The sequence below is a fragment of the Lathyrus oleraceus genome, chromosome 7 (assembly GCF_024323335.1).
Source record: "Lathyrus oleraceus cultivar Zhongwan6 chromosome 7, CAAS_Psat_ZW6_1.0, whole genome shotgun sequence".
Classification (NCBI taxonomy): domain Eukaryota; kingdom Viridiplantae; phylum Streptophyta; class Magnoliopsida; order Fabales; family Fabaceae; genus Lathyrus; species Lathyrus oleraceus.
Genome location: NC_066585.1, coordinates 283442665 through 283466420, shown reverse-complemented (window position 1 = coordinate 283466420; position 23756 = coordinate 283442665).

The window sequence follows — 23756 nt, the reverse complement described above, 5'->3', positions numbered from 1 at the left end:
GCAAACGTAGTGGCTGATGCATTGAGTCGGAAATCATTGCATATGTCTATGTTAATGGTTAAAGAATTGGATTTAATTGAGCAGTTTAGAGACTTGAGTTTGGTGTGTGAGAGTACTCACAATAGTGTTAAATTGGGAATGTTGAAGTTAACGAGTGGTATTCTGGATGAGATTAGAGAGGGTCAGAAATCCGATGTACTTTTGGTTGATAAGTTGACTCTAGTGAATCAAGGTCAAGGTGGTGAATTCAGAGTTGATGAGAATGGTGTTTTGAAATTTGGTAATCGGGTGTGCATTCTGGATGTTACCGAACTTAAGAAGAGTATTCTTGAGGAAGGACATCGTAGTGGCCTGAGTATTCATCCTGGGGCTACGAAGATGTATCATGATTTGAAAAAGTTATTTTGGTGGCCGGGAATGAAAAGAGAAATTGCGAGTTTTGTTTATTCTTGTTTGACTTGTCAAAAGTCAAAGATTGAGCATCAGAAGCCGTCTGGGCTAATGCAACCGTTGGCTATTCCAGAGTGGAAGTGGGATAGTATCAGTATGGATTTTGTTTCTGGTTTACCGAGGACAATTAAGAATTTTGAAGCTATTTGGGTGATTGTTGACAGATTGACAAAATCGGCTCATTTCATTCCGATCAGAATGGATTATCCGTTAGAGAGATTAGCTGAGTTGTATATTGAGAAAATTGTAAGTTTGCATGGTATTCCGTCGAGTATTGTTTCGGACAGAGATCCTAGATTTACATCGAAGTTCTGGGAAGGTTTGCAGAGGGCTTTGGGAACTAAGCTGAGATTGAGTTCTGCATATCATCCGCAGACTGATGGTCAGACTGAGAGGACGATTCAGTCACTGGAGGATCTTTTGAGGGTTTGTGTTTTGGAAAAGGGAGGTGCTTGGGATTGTTATTTACCTTTGATTGAGTTTACCTACAACAATAGTTTTCATTCGAGCATTGGTATGGCACCGTTTGAAGCTTTGTATGGTAGGAGATGTCGGACACCTTTATGTTGGTATGAGTCCGGTGAGAGTGTTGTGGTTGGACCAGAGATTGTTCAACAAACTACGGAAAAGATTAAGATGATTCAGGAGAAGATGAGGATTGCTCAGAGTCGTCAGAAGAGTTATCACGACAAGAGGAGGAAGTCACTTGAGTTTCAAGAGGGAGATCATGTGTTTCTTCGTGTTACTCCGATAACTGGGGTTGGTCGAGCTTTGAAGTCGAAGAAGTTGACACCTCGATTTGTTGGTCCTTATCAGATTTTGGAGAGGATAGGGGAGGTAGCCTATCGTATCGCTTTACCGCCGTCACTTGCGAATTTGCATGAGGTTTTTCATGTGTCTCAGTTGAGGAGGTACATTCCTGATCCGTCGCATGTGGTCTAAGTAGATGATGTACAGGTGAGAGATAACCTGACTGTTGAAACATCACCTATGAGGATCGAGGATCGAGGGTTGAAGCAGTTGCGGGGTAAAGAGATTGCTTTGGTAAAGGTAGCTTGGGGAGGACCAGCAGGTGGCAATATGACTTGGGAACTCGAGAGTCAGATGAAGGAGTCTTATCCTAAGTTATTCGCTTGAGGTATGTTTTCGAGGACGAAAACTCTTTTAGTGGGGGAGAGTTGTAACACCCCGATAAAAATATGATAATTATTTAATTTAAGTTAATAGAATATTTATTAATTTAATTAAATAATTGGAATATTATTTGGAATTATTATTATTGGAATAATATAAATTGGAATAATAAGTTGGAATATATATAAGAGTTCCATTTGGTAAAGAAAGGTTTTTTTCACATGAAAAGGGAAAGTGACAGAAAAAGTGAGAAAAGGGCAAAGAGGAAGAGCAAGAGAGCAAGGGTTGAAGAAAGGAAAAGCTTGAAGCTAAAAGGATTGCCGGATTTACTCAGGTAAGGGGGATTTATCGTCGCTTAATGGGTATTATGGATTAACATGTAATGGGTAGTAATAAGCCGTTGAATTGACCCTAATTGGGATGTTGAATGCTGAAAAATTGAGATGAATAAGTTATGTTAAAGCTGTAATTGAATCTGTAATTGGATGAGTCTTGATTTTCCGAAAGTGTAGCTTTTGACGGAATTGGAATCGGAGGTCCGGAAGTCCTCCAACGGCGGAAAATGCGGAGAATTCTGCATTCTGCTTCGTGTTAGCGCAGGAACAACTTTCTGTCTTGCGTTAACCGGTTAACCCAGGGTGTTAACCGGTTAACACTGTTATGAATTGTGAAATATTGCTGTCTGTCTTGCGTTAACCGGTTAACCCAGGGTGTTAACCGGTTAACACTGTTGTGAATTGCCAGGGAGCGTGTTCTGTGTTGCGTTAACCGGTTAACCCAGGGCGTTAACCGGTTAACACTGTGTGAAAAGTGAAAAATTTATATTTAAATGTGGTGTACATGTTTGATGTTTGGCCTATATTGGCGTGTGATATAATAGGGATCATTTCCCGTTGTTTTGAGTAGTAGGGGTATTAGTAGAGTGTGCTAATACTGTGATTGATTATGTGGCATGATATGATTATGTGATAAATATGTTGATGATGTATGATGATATGCATAATGTTGTGAATGTATCTATCATGTCTGAAATTGTGAATGGACTGTTTATGGCTTAGAGAGTTGAGCATATGTCCATTGTGGATGATTGTTGATGTTTGCATGACTAAGTGATTTAGCTTGCATATTGTGGCCTTTATGGTGGTAGCTAATTCCCATGGTGAGGAATTAGTGAGTTAGTATTGTGGATCGTTGTTGATGTTTGCATGCTAGGTGATTAGCGTGCATATCATAGCCCTTGGGGTGGTAGCTAATTCCCATGGTGAGGAATTAGTGAGTGAGTCACTAGGTCTCAAATGAGTGGGACTAGTGAGCTTGGTAGCCGTATCTGGATTTGATCGGTGAGGTTGAACTATATGTTCACGAATAGTCGGTACCGCATGCATGGAGTCTCATTGCATAATGTATGTATTGTGTATAATATGAATGGATGTGTTCCAATATTATACGTGTGTTTTGATGTTTATGTTGAGCATGATTATGAGTATGAGTTGATGTTGCCGTTACTGAATGTGTGATATGATTAGGGTGATGAGATGTGTTCATTTACTTAGCATTACATGATATTTTATAATGCTTATTATATCGATTGAGGAACTCACCCTTACAACTATGTTTCAGGTAACGAGCAGTGATTGAGTAGAAGCTAGTGCTTGGAGTCTAGTGTAGTTCCTTAGTGGGTCATGCTCTGGTAGATGTAACATCGGGACGGGATGTTTACTTTGTTTTCAATTGTGGTTGTTGAACAAGTTTTACATGTGATGTGTTACATGTTTTGTTCATTGTTGGATTTTATTCCGCTGCGTATTGTGCAATGTTTTATTTTGATAAACAAATGAGTATGACCAGTTATTTGGAAAATGGTGTGAAGTGTCAAGTGTGACACCCTTAATTGCATATTTACTCTGATTTATGTTTAGTTGTTTTAATTAAATATTGGGGTATTTTAGAAGGGTGTTACAGAACGAACCAACTTATCCTTATCTTGTGAAAGATTTCTAGGTTAAGGCAGAAGTTTTTGATGAACTTGGTGCATCTGAGAAACTTAGACTTCTGGTGGAGAATGACAGTTCTTTTAACGGGAATACAGAGAAGAATTGGGTTTGAATAAATTTGAAGATGTTGAAATCAGATATATTGTGATAGGTGTTAATGTGATCATCACTTAGAAAACTATTGCTAAACTTTGAAGTGCATCAAACTCTAGAAGGTTTGTCGTGGGCACTAAAGACAACGGTCCTGAAGCAGAGGCTATCAAGAGATATTTGTTTGATAATGTCGAAAATATGTGTTCCTATGACTTTGGAAAGATCAAGAACATGCAGAGAGAATTCAGGCTTCTATTTAAGATTTTAATTGGTTGTCTGATTCCCTGAGAAGGTAGCACTGATCAGATTTAATGGGATCACAAGCACTTCTTATTCTACCTGAAGAATGAAGATAAGATAAATTTATCTACTTACATCTTCAACCATTTGTGTGAAGCAATCAAGGATATCACAAAGCTTCGCAAGAAGAATGTGCATTATGCTATATTGTTATCAAAACTATTTTATTTGGGTCATCTAATTGATGCCCTTAAAACTTTCTTGACAATGGGGATCTGGAGGAGATCTATGGAAATATCTTATCTTCTTATGTTCTGGCTAACATGAAGATTATGAATAATAGTGATGTTGTTGCTTCAAAAGTACCTCTCTCTGTTAGATATACCAATTCTAGTTATCTTGAGTATTATCATGTCATCACCAAGATGGATAACCCTGAAGTAATCAAGAATTTCATCAAACAGGCGTTCAAGGAAGGAAAAGTCATCAGATACAGAGATATTCCTGACAAGCCTACTGATATATTTAAACCATCTAATAATAGGGTGCATGTGGCTTCAGTTATTCTAAAGGATGTTCAGAAACCCTATAAGAAGAAAGCAGTTCATCGGAAGGAAATTGAGAAGGAAATAGAAGAAGTTATTGCATCCATTGAGTTGGTACCTTCTAAAACTAGAAGTGGAAAGTCTCCCAAGAAGGTTGCTTTTGTTTCTGTCATTTCAGAAGCACCTTTAAAGAAGAAGAGATTGGGGAAGCTGTTTGAGATTAAGGAGGTAGAATAATAATAAGAAGAAGAAGAGGAAGTCGGTGTGTCCCTTATCAGGAAAAAGAAAGATGCAGATGACACTGCTCAGAAGAGTGTAATTGAGCATACCTTCAAGTGTTCTCAATTGTTAGCATTTGTTATTTTATATCAGTCTGAGAAGCATCTAGAAACCTCTATTACTAGGAATCAAGAGGCAAATGTTGTTGATGAATTGGAATCTGTTGAGGTTCAGGATGTTAAAGTAATGGCCAATTTAAAGTCTGTTGTAACTAAAGCTTCTCATGTTCCTGAAAAAGTTGTCTCAAAAACTCTTGCTTCTTCATAAGCTCTAAATATTGGTGTAACAAGTAACAATCTGAACTTAATCTTTGAAGATGATTTTTACTACACCACCCTTAACCACAAATCTCCAACACCCATACCAATTCACTCACTTATTCCTTATCCTAAACTCCATTTACCATCCATTGCTGACCAGAATCAGTTAACCATTGATATTATTTCTGATCAACCATCACCCTTTAACACAATGATTGAACCACCTATCGATATGTCAAATGTAAAACTTTTTCTCTTAGTCCTGAATCAGAACATGATGTAGCATGTTTTGAATCTCACATTGGCCTCAAATCCTTTAACTCTAAACCCATCATCATCAAACCTATTCCAGTCATTCCTATTCAAACCATCTCTCCTCAAGACCAACCCTCTAACTAAACATGTCCTACTTCATAAGTTGAACATGTAACCCATGTCCAACCTGAAATTACCTCCCCAGTAGAAACTCAACCACCATCTCAGTTTTCACCCCCAACATCTCCTTATAGAGAACCTGGCTTTGTTCATAGTCAACCTTTAGATCAAGTTGTATCTGAGCTTCAGAGTGAAACTGGACAAGTTGTTCAAGATCTATCTCTAGTTCAATTTTCTTTTGAACTGAGTTAAGTTTGAACAAATCCCATTTGACGACCTTCACCCTGAAATCTCCCTAAAACTACCTGACCTTACGAACCAATCTTTTAAATCTAGACCCTCTCATACGAACCAATCTTTTAAATCTGACCCAATAGCATATTCTACTAAGTGGGATTCTCTCCTGACCTTTGTTGCATCAGTTACTCAGAATATGAAGGATGTCACTTCAGAGTCTGATGCATCCTCCTGTTCTAGGCAAGATCTTATGGAGAAGAACATGGCTTTTGTTGTTGCTACTCAAAAAGCCATGGTTGTCAAGAAGAATGAAATGGATGAAAGGATGCATTCTATGGATGCTAGACAAGACATCATGGGTGCAGATCTTAGAGCTATTTTGGATCTTCTGAAAAAGCCTTAAACTTAGGATCTAGAACCATTTTTTTTGTTTTTTATGTTAAACTGATTTCTTTATATATGGCGTTACTTTCTTTATCTGTTTTGATTGTCTTTTTTTGCATGCTTATGTGTTTTACTCTAAGCTATATTTTTCTAGGAATTATTATTTCTTATCGAATAATTGTTAGAAATAATCTTTTTTTTCTTTGAGTTATTTTTTGGATGAATCATTTCTGAAAAATCTCTTGGACAATTAACGCATTCAAATGGAATAACTAATCAGAAAAATCATTGAAAATAAGGAAACTTTTTCATTTTTTATATGGAAAGAATACAGGATCTCTAGGATTACATAAGTTTGCCTGGTTCGGAACAATAACCCCTAGCACTAAAAGAATCCTCCCAGTCAACAACACGCTCCTCACTTCCTTCATCTGAGTCATAGTAAAAAATATTCCTTGGAACCATTTTCTTCTTGCTTTCCAGCTTCTTCTTATTCTTCTTGGGCTTTCTTACCCTCAGGGCATCCCTTACAGCAATCGACCTAGATGGTTGAGCCTCCTCTGTGGACTGCTGAATGTGTTGTACCATAGTAACGGTTTTGCTCTCAACATCACCTCTGTCGAGATAGTGCGCTTAGCCTTCTCTGATGGAGAACTCGTTTTGATAGGAAGATAAGAATAGTTGGTTGAAAATATGAGAAGTATGTCTAAGAAGGTATGCTTTTATAGAGAATGTTGAATGACTTGTACGTTGCAATTGGAAGATGGAACTTCTGATGATTTAATTCTTGCAATGATTACTTCTAATGGTTGATATTCTTGAATGACGTGTGGCCCTCTTAAGAAATGCAGAAATATTTCAACCATTTTAGTCGTTTCTCTCAATTGGGAAGAGCAAAGGTTGTTCTTGCTATGTGTTATCATAATTCAATTTTTTCCCCACATTTTTATTCAATTCCTAAATATTTTTTGTCTTCTTTTATGCTTACATGTCCGATCTCACTTTTTGTTGATGATAAAAGAGGGAGAAATTCATGGGAGTATTTAAGAGGATTAAAAGTATTTATTGAATGTTTTTAATTTACCTGAACTCTAATTATTTTGATATTGCTTTCATCTGAACATTATCTTATTAAAATAATTTTAAATTAACTTGGATATGAATTAGGGAAGCTTACAAAAATCAACCTATGGACTATTAGACTCAGGGGGTGCTTACAAACCTCATACTCTGATGTTGTCAAGTTAGTTAAACAGGCCAACCATTAATCTTAAATGCATTTGTTTATCATCGTCAAAAAAGGGGAGATTGTTAGAACAAGATTGTTCATATCCCTTGGATTTTGATGATAACAAAGTACTTAAAGAACAAATGGGTATACTAACATATGTTCAAGTGTCTAGAATCACAAGCATGGAATTTATTCTTAGTTAATCTTGTTGAAAGAATATGTGGAGAAGCAATATAACTCTGATTCTGATTGATCAGAATCTGATAATTCTGAATGTGATCATCAACCTCTAATCATGTGTTCCGGCCTCTGGTGACAACTCAGACTCTAAAGGATTAAGGAACCTCTGATATGTACCTTGTACCAAAGCATACCAGTCTTGTCAAAGCGCCATATTTCAGGACAGAGTCAACTAGGGTTTCATTTTGCATGGCTCAAGGAATGGTGATGTGACATCTTTAGTCTATTCTATCTTTTGGTAGACACCTAGTACTTTGAAATGATATTATTGGGTGGACAATGTAAAGACAAAGTGTCATACAACATACGATATCAAGTTTCGATGATGACAAAAGACCATCATGCACGTCTACAAACAAATGCAACACATTACCCACCATATCCTTTTCTACGCTCCTCTAAATCTACTATAATCATCAAAAAACATGTAGACAAAGTGTGATCATGACTAAATGCATGAAAATCACAAATCACATTTTTTTGCATATTTGAAAGCTTTGAGTCGACCATAGGGGTCAGCTCAAAGCTCACGGGTCAGCGCAAAGCTCAACCCAAACTGGAGAATGGTCAGCGCAAAACTGCTTGCGTCGACCATAGGGTCGGCGCATAGCTCACGGGTCGGCGCATAAACCCCTTGAGTCGACCACACGTCAGCGCATGGCATAGTGATGCTATCCACGGGTCAACGCATGAAATGTTTGAGTCGACCATAAGGGTCGGCGCATGCCCCACGGGTCAGCGCACGCCGACCTATGGTCGACCGTTCGCGCGCCAACTCAGTTTTCTGAGTTATTTCAAATATTTGAAATACTGTTATGTTTGTTTGATTTTGTCTGTTACTATATATATAGAAGTCAAAACACTTCTATTAACCAACATTTGTTAATTTGTTTGCAAGTGTTCAAGGAAACAAGAAAGAGTGAAAAAGGTGTCAAAGATTCATCATCTTCATCCTCAACAGTTCACAATACATCAACTGCACACAATAACGTTTGATGTGATTCGTGATAGATTGAAGGTGATAAGGTTCGTAGCTACGATTGAAGAATCGGGTTCGAGTTGAAGTCTTGGCAGGTTCTTTCTTGAATAAAACCATTAGGGTTTTATCCTCCAATACCGGTTTGTGTTTGGGGGTTTTTGGACGAATTGTTTCATTAACATTCAGCTGAGCGAAGGTGACTGATAAGAGAACGTCTTCATCAGTCTAGTAGCGGATTCGGTGTTTGTGTAGTGAAGGATTCGGGTTTGATTCGTTCGTGTTCGTGATCAGCCGGGCCAAGGGGTTGAAGAACGGAAGGTTCCTCAACGAGTGGCAGGAAACGGAGGTCCAGCATCAACAATCAAAGGTCTTGATTCATCTTGAATAAAGGAGCAAGGATAAGAAGTATCATTCAACACATTGGAAGTTCTGTTGTTTACATACTTTGAAATCCTTGTAAAAACGATTAAATCTCACAGGTGATATCTAATTAATCATCTCAATTCTATTTTTAGAATTGAGGGCAGACGTACCCCGAAGCGAGGACGGCGGGGGAACTGCCTCATTAAATCTGCGTCTTCTTTAATTTTCTGCATAATCTGTTTTTCAGCTTAAAATTTAAGTGATTTTAGTTTAAGCAATTTTTACCAAACGCTGATATAAGTTGAGTAAGTGATTAAAACTGCTGTTTGAATACTAAGTACAATAATACATTGTACTAGGACAAATTGATCTACTTACTCAACTCAAGTATCACTTGGGGTGTTTATGCACACCAAGTGTTTGTAAATTTGCTTAAGCCAAAGCTGTCTTAAGTTTACATTCTGTTTGATTGGGCATTTTGTATCATTGGAACTAGGCTTGCTAGTAAGTGAATTATTTCATTGATTGAGCAAATAATTGTAGTGACTTGTATTCCAATTCATCTATTATCCATTAGCTTAACGCATATCCGGTTTTCCAATAACGGTTCGTTTTAGACTAAATTTTCCTCGGTCGCTTCCGCACCTAAAACATTTTTAAAACCAACTTTTCTTCTAAATTGGTAGCGCCGACTCGAGTTTTTAATTGGGATCTATTCAACCCCCCCCCCCCTTCTAGATCCGTGCCATAGTCTAACAAGTGGTATCAGGAGCTCCGGTTCACTCCGTGCTTCAAAATACAACGTTGATAGAAAATGGCTAACGAACCTAAAGGGGCTTACAATAGAGCTCCCGTTTTCAATGGTGAAAATTATAGTTATTGGAAAGACTGTATGCGGGTGCACATAAATTCCATAGATAGAAAAATATGGAATGTTATTCTCAATGGTCCAATTGAAATAACCATGACCAATGAGAATAATGAAATAGTGCCTAAGCCTGAAGCACAATGGACCGATGATGATGAAAAGAAATACAACTATGATTGGAAAGCCAAAAACATCTTAATCTCCTCATTAGGGGTAGACGAATACTATCGTGTATCCCATTGTCCTACTGCTAAGGCCATGTGGGATTCACTTCAAATTGCCCATGAGGGGACGAACGATGTTAAATTGGCTAGAATCAATACACTAACACAAGAGTTTGATCTCTTTTTCATGGAGCAAGGGGAAACCATTGCCGACATGCAAAAGAGATTCACTCATCTAATCAATCGATTACATTCACTAGGCAAACCCATTTCCAATGATGTTGCTACTAATAAGATCTTAAGATGTCTTAACAGGGAATGGCAGCCGAAAGTGACCGCCATCAAAGAGGCAAATGATCTTACCATATTGGACTTGACAACATTGTTCGGTAAACTACAAGAGCACGAACAAGTTCTCTTAAGCTTGGAACAACATGAAAAGAAAGATAAGAAAGACAAAGCAAAGGTGAGTGAAAAGAAATCAATAGCTCTAAAGACTTCCTCCTCAAAGTCTCAAGCAAAAGAGCAAAGTGATTATTCATCAAGTGACGAAGAAGAAGAAGACAAAAGTGAAGATATGGGGCTGTTCGTCAAACGCTACAACCGTTACGTGAGAAAGAACGGCATCCAACATTCCGAGAAGAACTTAGTAAACTTCCGGAAGCAATCTAGGTTCTCCAAAAATGATGACTCCAAAGGAAAAACAACTAGAGGGTCGTGCTACAAGTGCGGAAAGCCGGGTCACTACAAACCGGACTGTCCGATGAACAAAAAGACAAAAGAAAAAGATTCATACAAATCACATAAGAAACCATCAAAGCCAAGGAGGGCATACATTGCTTGGGAAAGCGATAGCGACTCCTCCGATGATGAAAGCTCTAGTGATGAAGATGAAAATGCAAATCTATGTCTCTCTGCTCATCAAAAGAACAAGAAGAAACAGGTACGACATGCTAAATATGAAAATTCCTCTAGTATGTCTCATCATGAATTGCAAACTGTTTTTGAAACTTTACACTGTGAAGCAAAAGAGGCCTTTAAAAGGCTTGCCTCAAATAAGAAAATCTTTTCTCATTTAGAACAAAAAATTCAAGAATCCGAAAGGAAACTTGAGGCACTTAAGGCTTCTATAGTGGAAAGCACAAAAACAAGTTATGAGGACCTTAAAAGTAGAATGATGAACTTTGGGTGTGATACTTGTTACATTTGGCAAGGTGAAGTAAGGAACCTAAAAGTCAAACTTGACAAGGCTCTTGAACCCAAGATTACATTTGCTATTGATAAATCTAATTTTCGAAAGAGTATGGTTAATCCATATCAAAAATACAAATATGTTATAAAGGATGAAGATAGCAAAAGTGATCAAAATGAAAAGTTCTCTTGTCTTTATTGTTGCAAGAAAGGCCATTCCATTGCTAAATGTAGATTTAGGAGATTTTTGGTTCCTAAAGGCATTTATCAATGGATGCCCAAATGCAACCATTTTGTTCCTCACCACTCAGGACCCAATAAGCCATTGGGTACCTTCTCTTGTTAATTATCTTATCACAGGTACAATGCCTCGAGACTACTGAGAGAAGATGGGTTCTCGACAGTGGATGCTCAAGGCACATGTCAGGAGACATATCTCTCTTCATTGACTTCGTGGCTAAGAAGAAGGGATATGTAACTTATGGTGATAACAACCGTGGAGCAATACTTGGTAAAGGTAGTGTAGGTAATCCCTCCTCTACTACTATTTCTGATGTGTTGCTTGTCGAAGGACTTAAACACAATCTACTTAGCATCAGTCAATTATGCGACAAAGGATACAATGTATCGTTTTCAAAAGATTGTTGCAAAATTGTACATAATGATGATAAGAAGAGTATGTTTAATGGTCTTCGTGTGAACAATGTCTATATGCTTGACTTAAATGAAGTATCGTTAACAAGTGACAAATGTCTCATAACAATGAGTGAAGACTCATGGTTATGGCATAGGCGTTTAGCACATGTTAACTTTGACTTACTCAACAAAGTAGTCTCAAAAGATCTAGTCCTAGGTCTCCCCAAAATTAAGTTCACCAAGGATCACCTTTGTGATGCTTGTCAAAAAGGGAAGCAAACGAGAATCTCATTTAAATCCAAAAATATCGTTTCAACAACTAGACCTCTCGAGCTTCTCCATATGGATTTATTTGGGCCATCTAGGATTAAAAGTCTAGGAGGAAACTATTACGGTTTCGTAATAGTGGACGACTTTTCTCGATTTTGTTGGACTATTTTCTTAGTAAGCAAGAGTGACACATTCGCCGCCTTTGAACGATTTGCCAAGCTTTCCCAAAATAAACTAAATACAAACATTGTTGCAATTAGAAGTGATCATGGAGGTGAGTTTGAAAATCACTTATTTGAAGAATATTGCGGTAACCATGGTATTGATCATAACTTCTCCGCTCCACGTACCCCTCAACAAAATGGGGTTGTGGAGCGTAAAAATCGAATTTTGGAAGAATTGGGAAGAACAATGATCAACGAAAGTGGCTTACCGAAATATTTTTGGGCCGACGCCATTAGTACGGCTTGTTATGTCTTGAATAGGGTGCTTATACGCCCCATTCTAAATAAAACACCGTATGAACTTTTAAAAGGGCGAAAGCCAAATGTTTCTCACTTACATGTCTTTGGTTGCAAATGTTTTGTATTGAACAATGGAAAGGAAAACTTAGGGAAATTCGATTCCAAGGCCGACGAAGGTATCTTCCTCGGATACTCTCAATCTAGCAAAGCATACAGAATATACAACAAGCGATTACTTACTGTAGAAGAGTCTGTACACGTTACTTTTGATGAATCCAATCCGAAAAACGTCGGAAAGGGTAGTGTTTTTCATGGTGCAGGTACATCTACCGAAGACATACTCAAAGGTGGCGAGCCGGGGATTGATCAACCCGACATAGTCAAAATTGAGGAGGACAAAGATGTACACCATGATGAAACTGAGGTAGACCACCCGCCTTCAAACGATGATCTTCCTCAAGCTTGGAAGTCTTCCAAAGACCATCCAATCGACAACATTATCGGAGATATATCAAAGGGTGTAACAACTCGATCTAAGCTAAGTAATTTCTGTTATCACTTCGCTTTCGTTTCACAGATGGAACCTAAAAACCCTAAAGAAGCCCTACTCGATGAACACTGGTTTTTATCAATGCAGGAGGAACTTAATCAGTTCACCAGAAATGAGGTTTGGGACCTTGTCCCTCCTCCGCGAGATCATCGAGTAATCGGCACCCGATGGGTGTTTAGGAACAAGCTGGACGAAAATGGGGTAATAACCCGTAATAAGGCGCGTTTAGTCGCGCAAGGCTATAACCAAGAGGAAGGCATCGACTATGAGGAAACTTATGCGCCGGTTGCCCGACTCGAGGCTATACGCCTTCTCCTTGCCTTCGCTTGTGCAAAGGACTTTAAGCTATTCCAAATGGATGTCAAGAGCGCGTTCCTTAACGGTCACATAAATGAAGAAGTTTATGTCGCACAACCTCCGGGTTTCGAATCCCATGAGTATCCTGATCATGTTTATAAACTGAAAAGGGCTTTGTATGGCCTCAAACAAGCTCCTAGAGCTTGGTATGAGAGACTAAGCAAGTTCCTACTCGATCAAGGTTACTCAAGAGGAAAGGTTGACACAACCCTCTTCATTAAACGTCAAGGAAAGCACCTGATATTAGTGCAAATTTATGTAGATGATATCATTTTTGGGTCTACTAACATGAATCTTGTGAGAGAGTTTTCTGACCTTATGCAGGGCGAGTTCGAGATGAGTATGATGGGGGAGCTCACATACTTCCTCGGTCTGCAAATCAAACAGCTCAAAGAAGGAACTTTCGTGAGCCAGACAAAATATTGTTTGGACCTTATCAAGAGATTTGACATGGCAAAAGCTAAGGCCATAGACACCCCCATGCCTACGTGTACCAACTTGAACAAAGATGAAGACGGTAAGGAAGTAGATGTAAAACGGTATAGAGGTATGATTGGTTCACTCCTTTATCTTACTGCTTCTCGTCCCGATATTATGTTTAGCGTATGCATGTGTGCAAGATATCAATCATGTCCCAAGGAATCCCATTTAAAAGCCGTTAAACGGATACTTCGATATCTATCCGGTACTCCGAAGTATGGACTATGGTATTCCAAAGGTAATGATTGTTCCTTGGTAGGTTTTTCCGATTCCGACTTTGCCGGTTGCAAATCGGATAGGAAGAGCACCAGTGGCACTTGTCACTTATTTTCAAACTCTTTGGTTAGTTGGCATAGCAAGAAACAGGTTTCTGTTGCTTTGTCAATCGCCGAAGCGGAATACGTTGTCGTCGGTAGTTGTTGTGCCCAAATCCTTTGGATTAAGCAACAACTATTGGATTTTAATCTCAAACTTGAACGTATTCCCATCTTTTGTGACAACACAAGTGCCATTAACCTATCCAAGAATCCTGTGCTACCTTCTCGCACCAAACATATCGAAATACGACACCACTTTCTTCGGGATCATGTAGAAAAAGGTGACATTGTGTTTGAACATGTCACTACTGAAAATCAACTAGCGGACATTTTCACAAAGCCGCTAGCCACTGAACCTTTCTTTCATATCCGCCGAGAACTTGGCATCCTCGATATTTCGGAACGGGAACTATAATCTACTGCTTTACCTAATTCCATATACGACTTTAATCTTGTACTTCTAACAAATCTATGTTGTTGTAAGCACTAGTCTACCGTTCACTAAGTCACTCCGGCATTGAGGTGATATTGTTCCTCTCTTTCTCTCTCTCTGCTAAGTCTCATAACTACAATAGTTATATCTCAAAATGATGTTGTTTACCTATGTATATTTGATATCTCTCTTTGGTTGTGTATTGCTGTATGAACTGTTAATTATGCATCAAACTGGTCATTGCATGTGCTGAATAGTGAAAAATGGAAATTTAAACTGTATGAGTCGACCGCAGCAGGGCTATGGTCGACGCATGATTAAATAATTTTTGCATTTTCTCAAAAATCAAACAGTATGCGTCGATGCATACAGGGGTATGGTCGACGCATCGCTCGAAAATTTTGTTTTTCTGCAGAAAAATTCAAATCGCTTTTCATGCATTCTCTTTCAAAAATCACCATTAAGTGTGCATTTACTCTCCATCACCTTTCAAACTACCCACTAAGTTGTAACTTGCATCTACCTAGTGGCTATTGTTATTTGATCTTCCATCTTCCCAAAACCCTAACCTTCCACTATAAATTGGGAGAAACCTCTCTCTAGCAGAATCTCCTTCAAAACCCTTCCTAAACCTTCTCTCTACACACAAACACCCTGTTTCACACTTGCTCAATGGCCTCCTCATCACGCAGACCTTCCGGCAAAAGACCCCGAGAATCATCCGGTGCATCTCTTCCCGTATCTGCTGTATCACTCGTTCCACCTGCTCGTGTCGAAATTTTCAACAAAGACATCGGTAAACGAGGAGTTGTGCAACAACATGCGTTCTACAAACTTGAAGCTGAACGCATGCACCTACCGGAAGTCCTGTCTCTGTTGCAGCATCAAGGCCTCATCAACTTCTTGGAGTGCAACACTCAATACAGTGAAGACCTTGTCCGAGTTTTCTACTCCGGTCTTCATGAGAACTTTCGCGGGCACAAGCTTTCCTCCAGAGTTGGCTCTACAAAGATATCGATTAAATCAAATTTCTGGAACAAGTATTTTGACATGTCTGTGGATGATGCTGGAAATTCTCTACCTGAGGTGACTGACTCTCACCACATAGATGGCTATGAGTTTAAGAGTGCATTAAATGACATGCTGGCACGGCCATATTCTGATGAGTTTGTGCAAAGTGACCTGTTCCCACGAACCGTCACTGCCGGCAAGCTGAACGCCGGAGAAAGGATTCTTCAGTGGGTTGTCTCACGCATCCTGCGGCCGAAGAAGGGCGGTCTCTCCAGAGTCGAACAGCCCGAGGTTCATTTGATTTACATTCTGAAAAATAAGATAAAAATCAACTGGCCATACTACATTGCTAGTAGAATGTATAATCTACGTGATTCCGGGCGAGGGACTGCTCTTGCCTACGGATCATTTATTCAAGAAGTCATTACTGCCGCCAATGTTAATCATCCGTCTTTCCCGTTCACATCAATCTCACCTGACAAAGAGTTTAGCACAAAAACCATGTCTATGATGGGATATATTTGGTGCAAGGAGCGGAGAAAATATAAGTTTGTTAGAAGAGGATACGTTCCTCCAAGTGCTGACAGTGATGAAAGCGAAGAACAAGACGATGAAGTGGAAAATGAAGAAGAAGAAGAAGAAGAAGAAGAAGCTAGGCACGATGCTGCTTACAATGGTGGAGACGACAGTCCTTCACCCGTTGGCACGCATGACTACTCCGGCTCTGCTTGGGTACAACAGCCGGATACATATGAAGAAGATGTTTCACGATGGGGTGGCTGGGGGGAATGGCAACATACGGGATGGACAACTCAACGTGAATCTTACCAGCCGTATCACCAAGTTGAGGAAGAATTTCCTCCATCCCCTCCACATCAAGCTGATTCTTCAGAGCTGTTGGAGATGATACGGAGCATGCAACTTGCCCAACAATCCTTCATGCAATCCCAGGATGACCGACTTGCTCAAATTAACAGTCAACTTCAAACCCAAAATGAGCGGCTCGACAACCTCTCCACAAGTCTAAATGAACGGTATGCAAATTTGGATCGGACTGTCACCGGGAGTCTTAGGCATCTGGAAGGTGTGTGTGATTACCTAGAAACTCTGGCTGACCCTAGCAGAAACCCAAGCGTCTGCTACCATCCCGGCCACCGTCACTTAAGACAATAGCCCTTCATACGCATATTACATGTTGCTTGTTGTCTTTGAATGCATTCCTTTTTTGTCTCTGTTTTGCATGTTTATGCAACCGTAATTTCCTTATGTATTTTCTCCTTTTAATTAATGACTATTAGTAAGAAATGATATAAGTGTGATATTATTTCGTTGGTATCTATATCTCTGCTACTACCTGTGAATTTTTTTTCGTTATTTTCTTGAAAAATCACTCTGTCTCTCTTTTTGATGTTGTCAAAGGGGGAGAACAGTGCTGACAAAATGTCCACAACTAACAGTCTGACAAAATGTCCACAACTAACAGTCGCTTTCGCTTTCTGCAAATAGCCTTAGATTACAAAAGAAAGGGGGAGTGTGCAAAATGTGTCAATACCGCATGCTGTTTGTTACGTTGATTTATACAGGTTGTCATCATCAAAAAGGGGGAGTATGTAAAGACAAAGTGTCATACAACATACGATATCAAGTTTCGATGATGACAAAAGACCATCATGCACGTCTACAAACAAATGCAACACATTACCCATCATATCCTTTTCTACGCTCCTCTAAATCTACTATAATCATCAAAAAACATGTAGACAAAGTGTGATCATGACTAAATGCATGAAAATCACAAATCACATTTTTTTGCAGATTTGAAAGCTTTGAGTCGACCATAGGGGTCAGCTCAAAGCTCACGGGTCAGCGCAAAGCTCAACCCAAACTGGAGAATGGTCAGCGCAAAACTGCTTGCGTCGACCATAGGGTCGGCGCATAGCTCACGGGTCGGCGCATAAACCCCTTGAGTCGACCACACGTCAGCGCATGGCATAGTGATGCTATCCACGGGTCAGCGCATGAAATGTTTGAGTCGACCATAAGGGTCGGCGCATGCCCCACGGGTCAGCGCACGCCGACCTATGGTCGACCGTTCGCGCGCCAACTCAGTTTTCTGAGTTATTTCAAATATTTGAAATACTGTTATGTTTGTTTGATTTTGTCTGTTACTATATATATAGAAGTCAAAACACTTCTATTAACCAACATTTGTTAATTTGTTTGCAAGTGTTCAAGGAAACAAGAAAGAGTGAAAAAGGTGTCAAAGATTCATCATCTTCATCCTCAACAGTTCACAATACATCAACTGCACACAATAACGTTTGATGTGATTCGTGATAGATTGAAGGTGATAAGGTTCGTAGCTACGATTGAAGAATCGGGTTCGAGTTGAAGTCTTGGCAGGTTCTTTCTTGAATAAAACCATTAGGGTTTTATCCTCCAATACCGGTTTGTGTTTGGGGGTTTTTGGACGAATTGCTTCATTAACATTCAGCTGAGCGAAGGTGACTGATAAGAGAACGTCTTCATCAGTCTAGTAGCGGATTCGGTGTTTGTGTAGTGAAGGATTCGGGTTTGATTCGTTCGTGTTCGTGATCAGTCGGGCCAAGGGGTTGAAGAACGGAAGGTTCCTCAACGAGTGGCAGGAAACGGAGGTCCAGCATCAACAATCAAAGGTCTTGATTCATCTTGAATCAAGGAGCAAGGATAAGAAGTATCATTCAACACATTGGAAGTTCTGTTGTTTACATACTTTGAAATCCTTGTAAAAACGATTAAATCTCACAGGTGATATCTAATTAATCATCTCAATTCTATTTTTAGAATTGAGGGCAGACGTACCCCGAAGCGAGGACGGCGGGGGAACTGCCTCATCAAATCTGCGTCTTCTTTAATTTTCTGCATAATCTGTTTTTCAGCTTAAAATTTAAGTGATTTTAGTTTAAGCAATTTTTACCAAACGCTGATATAAGTTGAGTAAGTGATTAAAACTGTTGTTTGAATACTAAGTACAATAATACATTGTACTAGGACAAATTGATCTACTTACTCAACTCAAGTATCACTTGGGGTGTTTATGCACACCAAGTGTTTGTAAATTTGCTTAAGCCAAAGCTGTCTTAAGTTTACATTCTGTTTGATTGGGCATTTTGTATCATTGGAACTAGGCTTGCTAGTAAGTGAATTATTTCATTGATTGAGCAAATAATTGTAGTGACTTGTATTCCAATTCATCTATTATCCATTAGCTTAACGCATATCCGGTTTTCCAATAACGGTTCGTTTTAGACTAAATTTTCCTCGGTCGCTTCCGCACCTAAAACATTTTTAAAACCAACTTTTCTTCTAAATTGGTAGCGCCGACTCGAGTTTTTAATTGGGATCTATTCAACCCCCCCCCCCCCCCCTTCTAGATCCGTGCCATAGTCTAACAGACAATACTTCTAACCAGATACATCCTCCAATGTCTCTTTTAGCGTGCTTCTTCACTAAGTTTTCTCTTATGCTCAACCCTCTGACGACTCTTTCTCTACCTCTATAAAAGGAATATGGTGATTTAAAGGAAGGTTACAACAACGCAATACAATATCTTGAGCATAACTCTAAGCTTTCATTTGTAACTATTATTTCCTAAGATATTAAGATTTCTTATCTTTGCCTATCTTAGAAATCTTAAGAGGTTAAGAACCTTTGTGGTTGTTGCACAACTACTATACTTTTGAATTATGTATCTAAGTATAGTGGTTCTCTTTCATATTAAATTGTTTATTTAAAGTATAGGAAGTCTCTTGCTTGTGTGTTTGAGCAATGAAGTCTCGTGTCTGTGTACTTGAGCAGTGAAGTCTCTTTCTAGGTTGATTGAGCAAAAGTCTCTTGCAAGATTGCACGAGCAAAAGTCTCTTTCTAGTTTGATTGGGCAGAAGTATCTTGCGAGGTTGCTTGAGCAAGTGAAGTCTCTTGCAAGTGTGCTTGAGCAAAGTGTAATCTGTCGATTATAGTGAAAAGCTTTTATTGAGGCAATGGGACTGGCCTACTCTCAGGGTAGGAGAGGAACCAGGATAATATGTGTGTGTTGCTTGCTTTTCTTATGATCATTATTATTTCCGATGTTGTTACAATTTCTAATATCAGACTCTAAATGTTGTTCAGATTCTGAAGTTGTATTATCAAAAGCGAAACATTTTTAGCATACACAATTTAACCCCCCGCCCCCCCTTGTGTATTTTTCTCACCTTCAGTGGCGACTTCAGAGATACGACGGGATCCTTACTACCGTTGGTGTAGATCTGTTACCAAAGCACCTTCTCTAGGTACCAAGGATCTCTAACAATGAACGTATATCCCCTCAAGCAAGATCTTATGGATCATGATGAAGCTCATACTTCGATTGAAGCTACCTAATCGCGGAAAAGCGAAACGAACTTCCTGCATATAATTATATCTGATTGAAGCAGTGATCATCATGGATAGTGCTACACACCGCCATGACGCGAAGTGTTGAGCATTCAGACTCTACTACACCTTCTTCTCGTCAATTAGATCTGGAATGCAGTTGCTTTCACTGGAGATCTCCTCCCTATGAATGTTGAATGTTGCATCAATAAATAAAGATGTCTAGGTGCAAATATGTTCGAAGAACGAGAACTTCTAATAAACTACAGTTATGTGATGCCTAGTGACTGTAACTGTAACACCCTTCTAAAATACCCCAAATATTTAATTAAAATAACAACATATATCAATCAGAGTAAATATGCCATTTAAGGGTGTCACACAATATTCCACACCATTCAACAATATAACGGTCATGCTCCTTTATTAATTCAAAACATAAACATTTGCATAAAACGCAGCGGATATAAATCTCATCAATCATGTAAGACATTACATGTAAAATGGTTCACAACCAACAATAAAACATTTAAAACAAGTTAAAACATCCCATCCCGATGTTACATCTATCAGAGCACGACCCACTAAGGAGACTACACTAGACTCCAAGCATTAGCTTCTACTCAACTCATTGCTCGTTACCTGAAAAATAGTTGTAAGGGTGAGTTCCTCAATCGATATAATAAGCATTATAAATTATCATGTCATGTTAAGTAAATAACACATTTCATCACCCAAATCAGATTACACATTCAGCAACGGTAATATCGACTCAATCATACTCATACTCAATGTCAACACAACCACAAGTATAATATTGGAATACATCCATTCATATTATACGCCATACATACATTATGCAATGAGACTCCACACATGCGGTACCGACTATTCTTGAACATATAGTTCAAGCTCACCGATCAAATCCAGATACGGCTACTAAGCTCACTAGTCCCACTCATTTGAGACCTAGTGACTCACTCACTAATTCCTCACCATGGGAATTAGCTACAGCCCCAAAGGCTATGCTATGCACACTAATCATCTAGCATGCAGACATCGACAACAAATCTACAATAATTCACTCACTAATTCCTCACCATGGGAATTAGCTACAGCCCCAAGGCTATGCTATGCACGCTAATCATCTAGCAAATGCAACATCAACAACAATCCACAATGGACACATGCTCACACTCTAAGCCATACAACAGCCCATTCACAAATACATGCATAATATATACATTCACGACATTATGCATATCATCATACATCATCAATACATTTGTCAAAACATCATATCATCTTAAATAATTGAGCACAGTATTAGCACACTCTACTAATACCTATACTGCTCAAAACAGCGGGAATTAATCCCTATTACATCATACGCCACTATAGGCCAAACATCGATTATGTACACAACATTTAAATTAACACTTTTTCCATACTGCAACAGTGTTAACCGGTTAACGCCCTGGGTTAACCGGTTAACGCAGGCAAAACACGCTTACTGCCCAAAACTTATCAGTGTTAACCGGTTAACGCCCTGGGTTAACCGGTTAACGCAGGCAAACAGCACTAATTCTCAATTCGTAACAGTGTTAACCGGTTAACACCCGGGGTTAACCGGTTAACGCAGACAAAACAGCAGTTCCTGCGCTAACACAAAGCAGAATGCAGAATTCTCCGCATTTTCCGCCGTTAGAGGACTTCCGGACCTCCGATTCCAATTCCGTAAAAAGCTATACGTTAGGGAAATTACAACACACTCAATTACAGGTTCAATTTCAGTTTTTTACACAACATATCCATCACAATTTTCAGCATTCGACAATCCCAATTAGGGTCAATTCAACGGTTTATCACTACCCATTACATGCTAACCCATAATACCCATTAAACGACGATAACCCCCCTTACCTGAGTTAATCCGGCAATCTCTAAGCTCCGAGCTCTTCTCTTCTCCAAATCTTCTTCCTCTTGCTCTGCCTCTTTGCCCTTTCTCCTCTTTCTCAATCGCTTCTCTGTTTCACGTGAAAACCTTTTCTTTACCAAATGGGCTCTTTTTCTTTATTTCACACTTATATATTTTCCAATTTATTTTATTATCCCAATAAAATAATAATTCAATAATTCCAAAATAATAATAATAATAATCCAATTATCTAATTAAATTAATAAATATATTATTAACTTAATTTAAATAATTACCATATTATTATCGGGGTGTTACAACTCTCCCCCACTAAAAGAGTTTTCGTCCTCGAAAACATACCTCAATCGAATAACTCAGGATAAGACTCCTTCATCTGACTTTCCAGTTCCCAAGTCACATTGCCACCTGCTGGTCCTCCCCAAGCTACCTTCACCAAGGCAATCTCTTTACCCCGCAACTGCTTCAATTCTCGATCCTCGATCCTCATAGGCGATGTTTCAACAGTCAGGTTATCTCTCACCTGTACATCATCTACTTGGACTACATGCGACGGATCATGAATGTATCTCCTCAACTGAGACACATGAAAAACCTCATGCAAATTTGCAAGTGATGGCGGTAAAGCGATACGATAGGCTACCTCCCCTATCCTCTCCAAAATCTGATAAGGACCAATAAATTGAGGTGTCAACTTCTTTGACTTCAAAGCTCGACCAACACCAGTTATCGGAGTAACACGAAGAAACACATGATCTCCCTCTCGGAACTCAAGTGACTTCCTCCTCTTATCATGATAACTCTTCTGACGACTCTGAGCAATCCTCATCCTCTCCTGAATCATCTTAATCTTTTCCGTAGTCTGTTGAACAATCTCCGGTCCAACCACAGCACTCTCACCGGACTCATACCAACATAAAGGTGTCCGACATCTCCTACCATACAAAGCTTCAAACGGTGCCATACCAATGCTCGAATGAAAACTATTGTTGTAGGTAAACTCAATCAAAGGCAAATAACAATCCCAAGCACCTCCCTTTTCCAAAACACAAGCTCTCAAAAGATCCTCTAATGACTGAATCGTCCTCTCAGTCTGACCATCAGTCTGCGGATGATATGCAGAACTCAATCTCAGCTTAGTTCCCAAAGCCCTCTGCAAACCTTCCCAAAACTTCGATGTAAATCTAGGGTCTCTGTCCGAAACAATACTAGACGGAATACCATGCAAACTTACAATCTTCTCAATATACAACTCGGTTAATCTCTCTAACGGATAATCCATTCTGATCGGAATGAAATGAGCCGACTTCGTCAATCTATCCACAATCACCCAAATAGCTTCAAAATTCTTACTTGTCCTCGGCAAACCAGAAACAAAATCCATACTGATACTATCCCACTTCCACTCTGGAATAGCCAACGGTTGCATTAGCCCAAACGGCTTCTGATGCTCAATCTTTGACTTCTGACAAGTCAAACAGGAATAAACAAAACTCGTAATTTCTTTCTTCATTCCCGGCCACCAAAATAACTTTTTCAAATCATGATACATCTTCGTAGCTCCAGGATGAATACTCAGGCCACTACGATGTCCTTCTTCTAGAATACTCTTCTTAAGTTCGGTAACATCCGGAATACACACCCGATTACTAAATTTCAAAATGCCATTCTCATCAACTCTGAATTCACCACCTTGACCTTGATTCACTAGAGTCAACTTATCAACCAAAAGCACATCGGATTTCTGACCCTCTCTGATCTCATCCAGAATACCACTCGTTAACTTCAACATTCCCAATTTAACACTATTGTGAGTACTCTCACACACCAAACTCAAATCTCTAAACTGCTCAATTAAATCCAATTCTTTAACCATTAACATA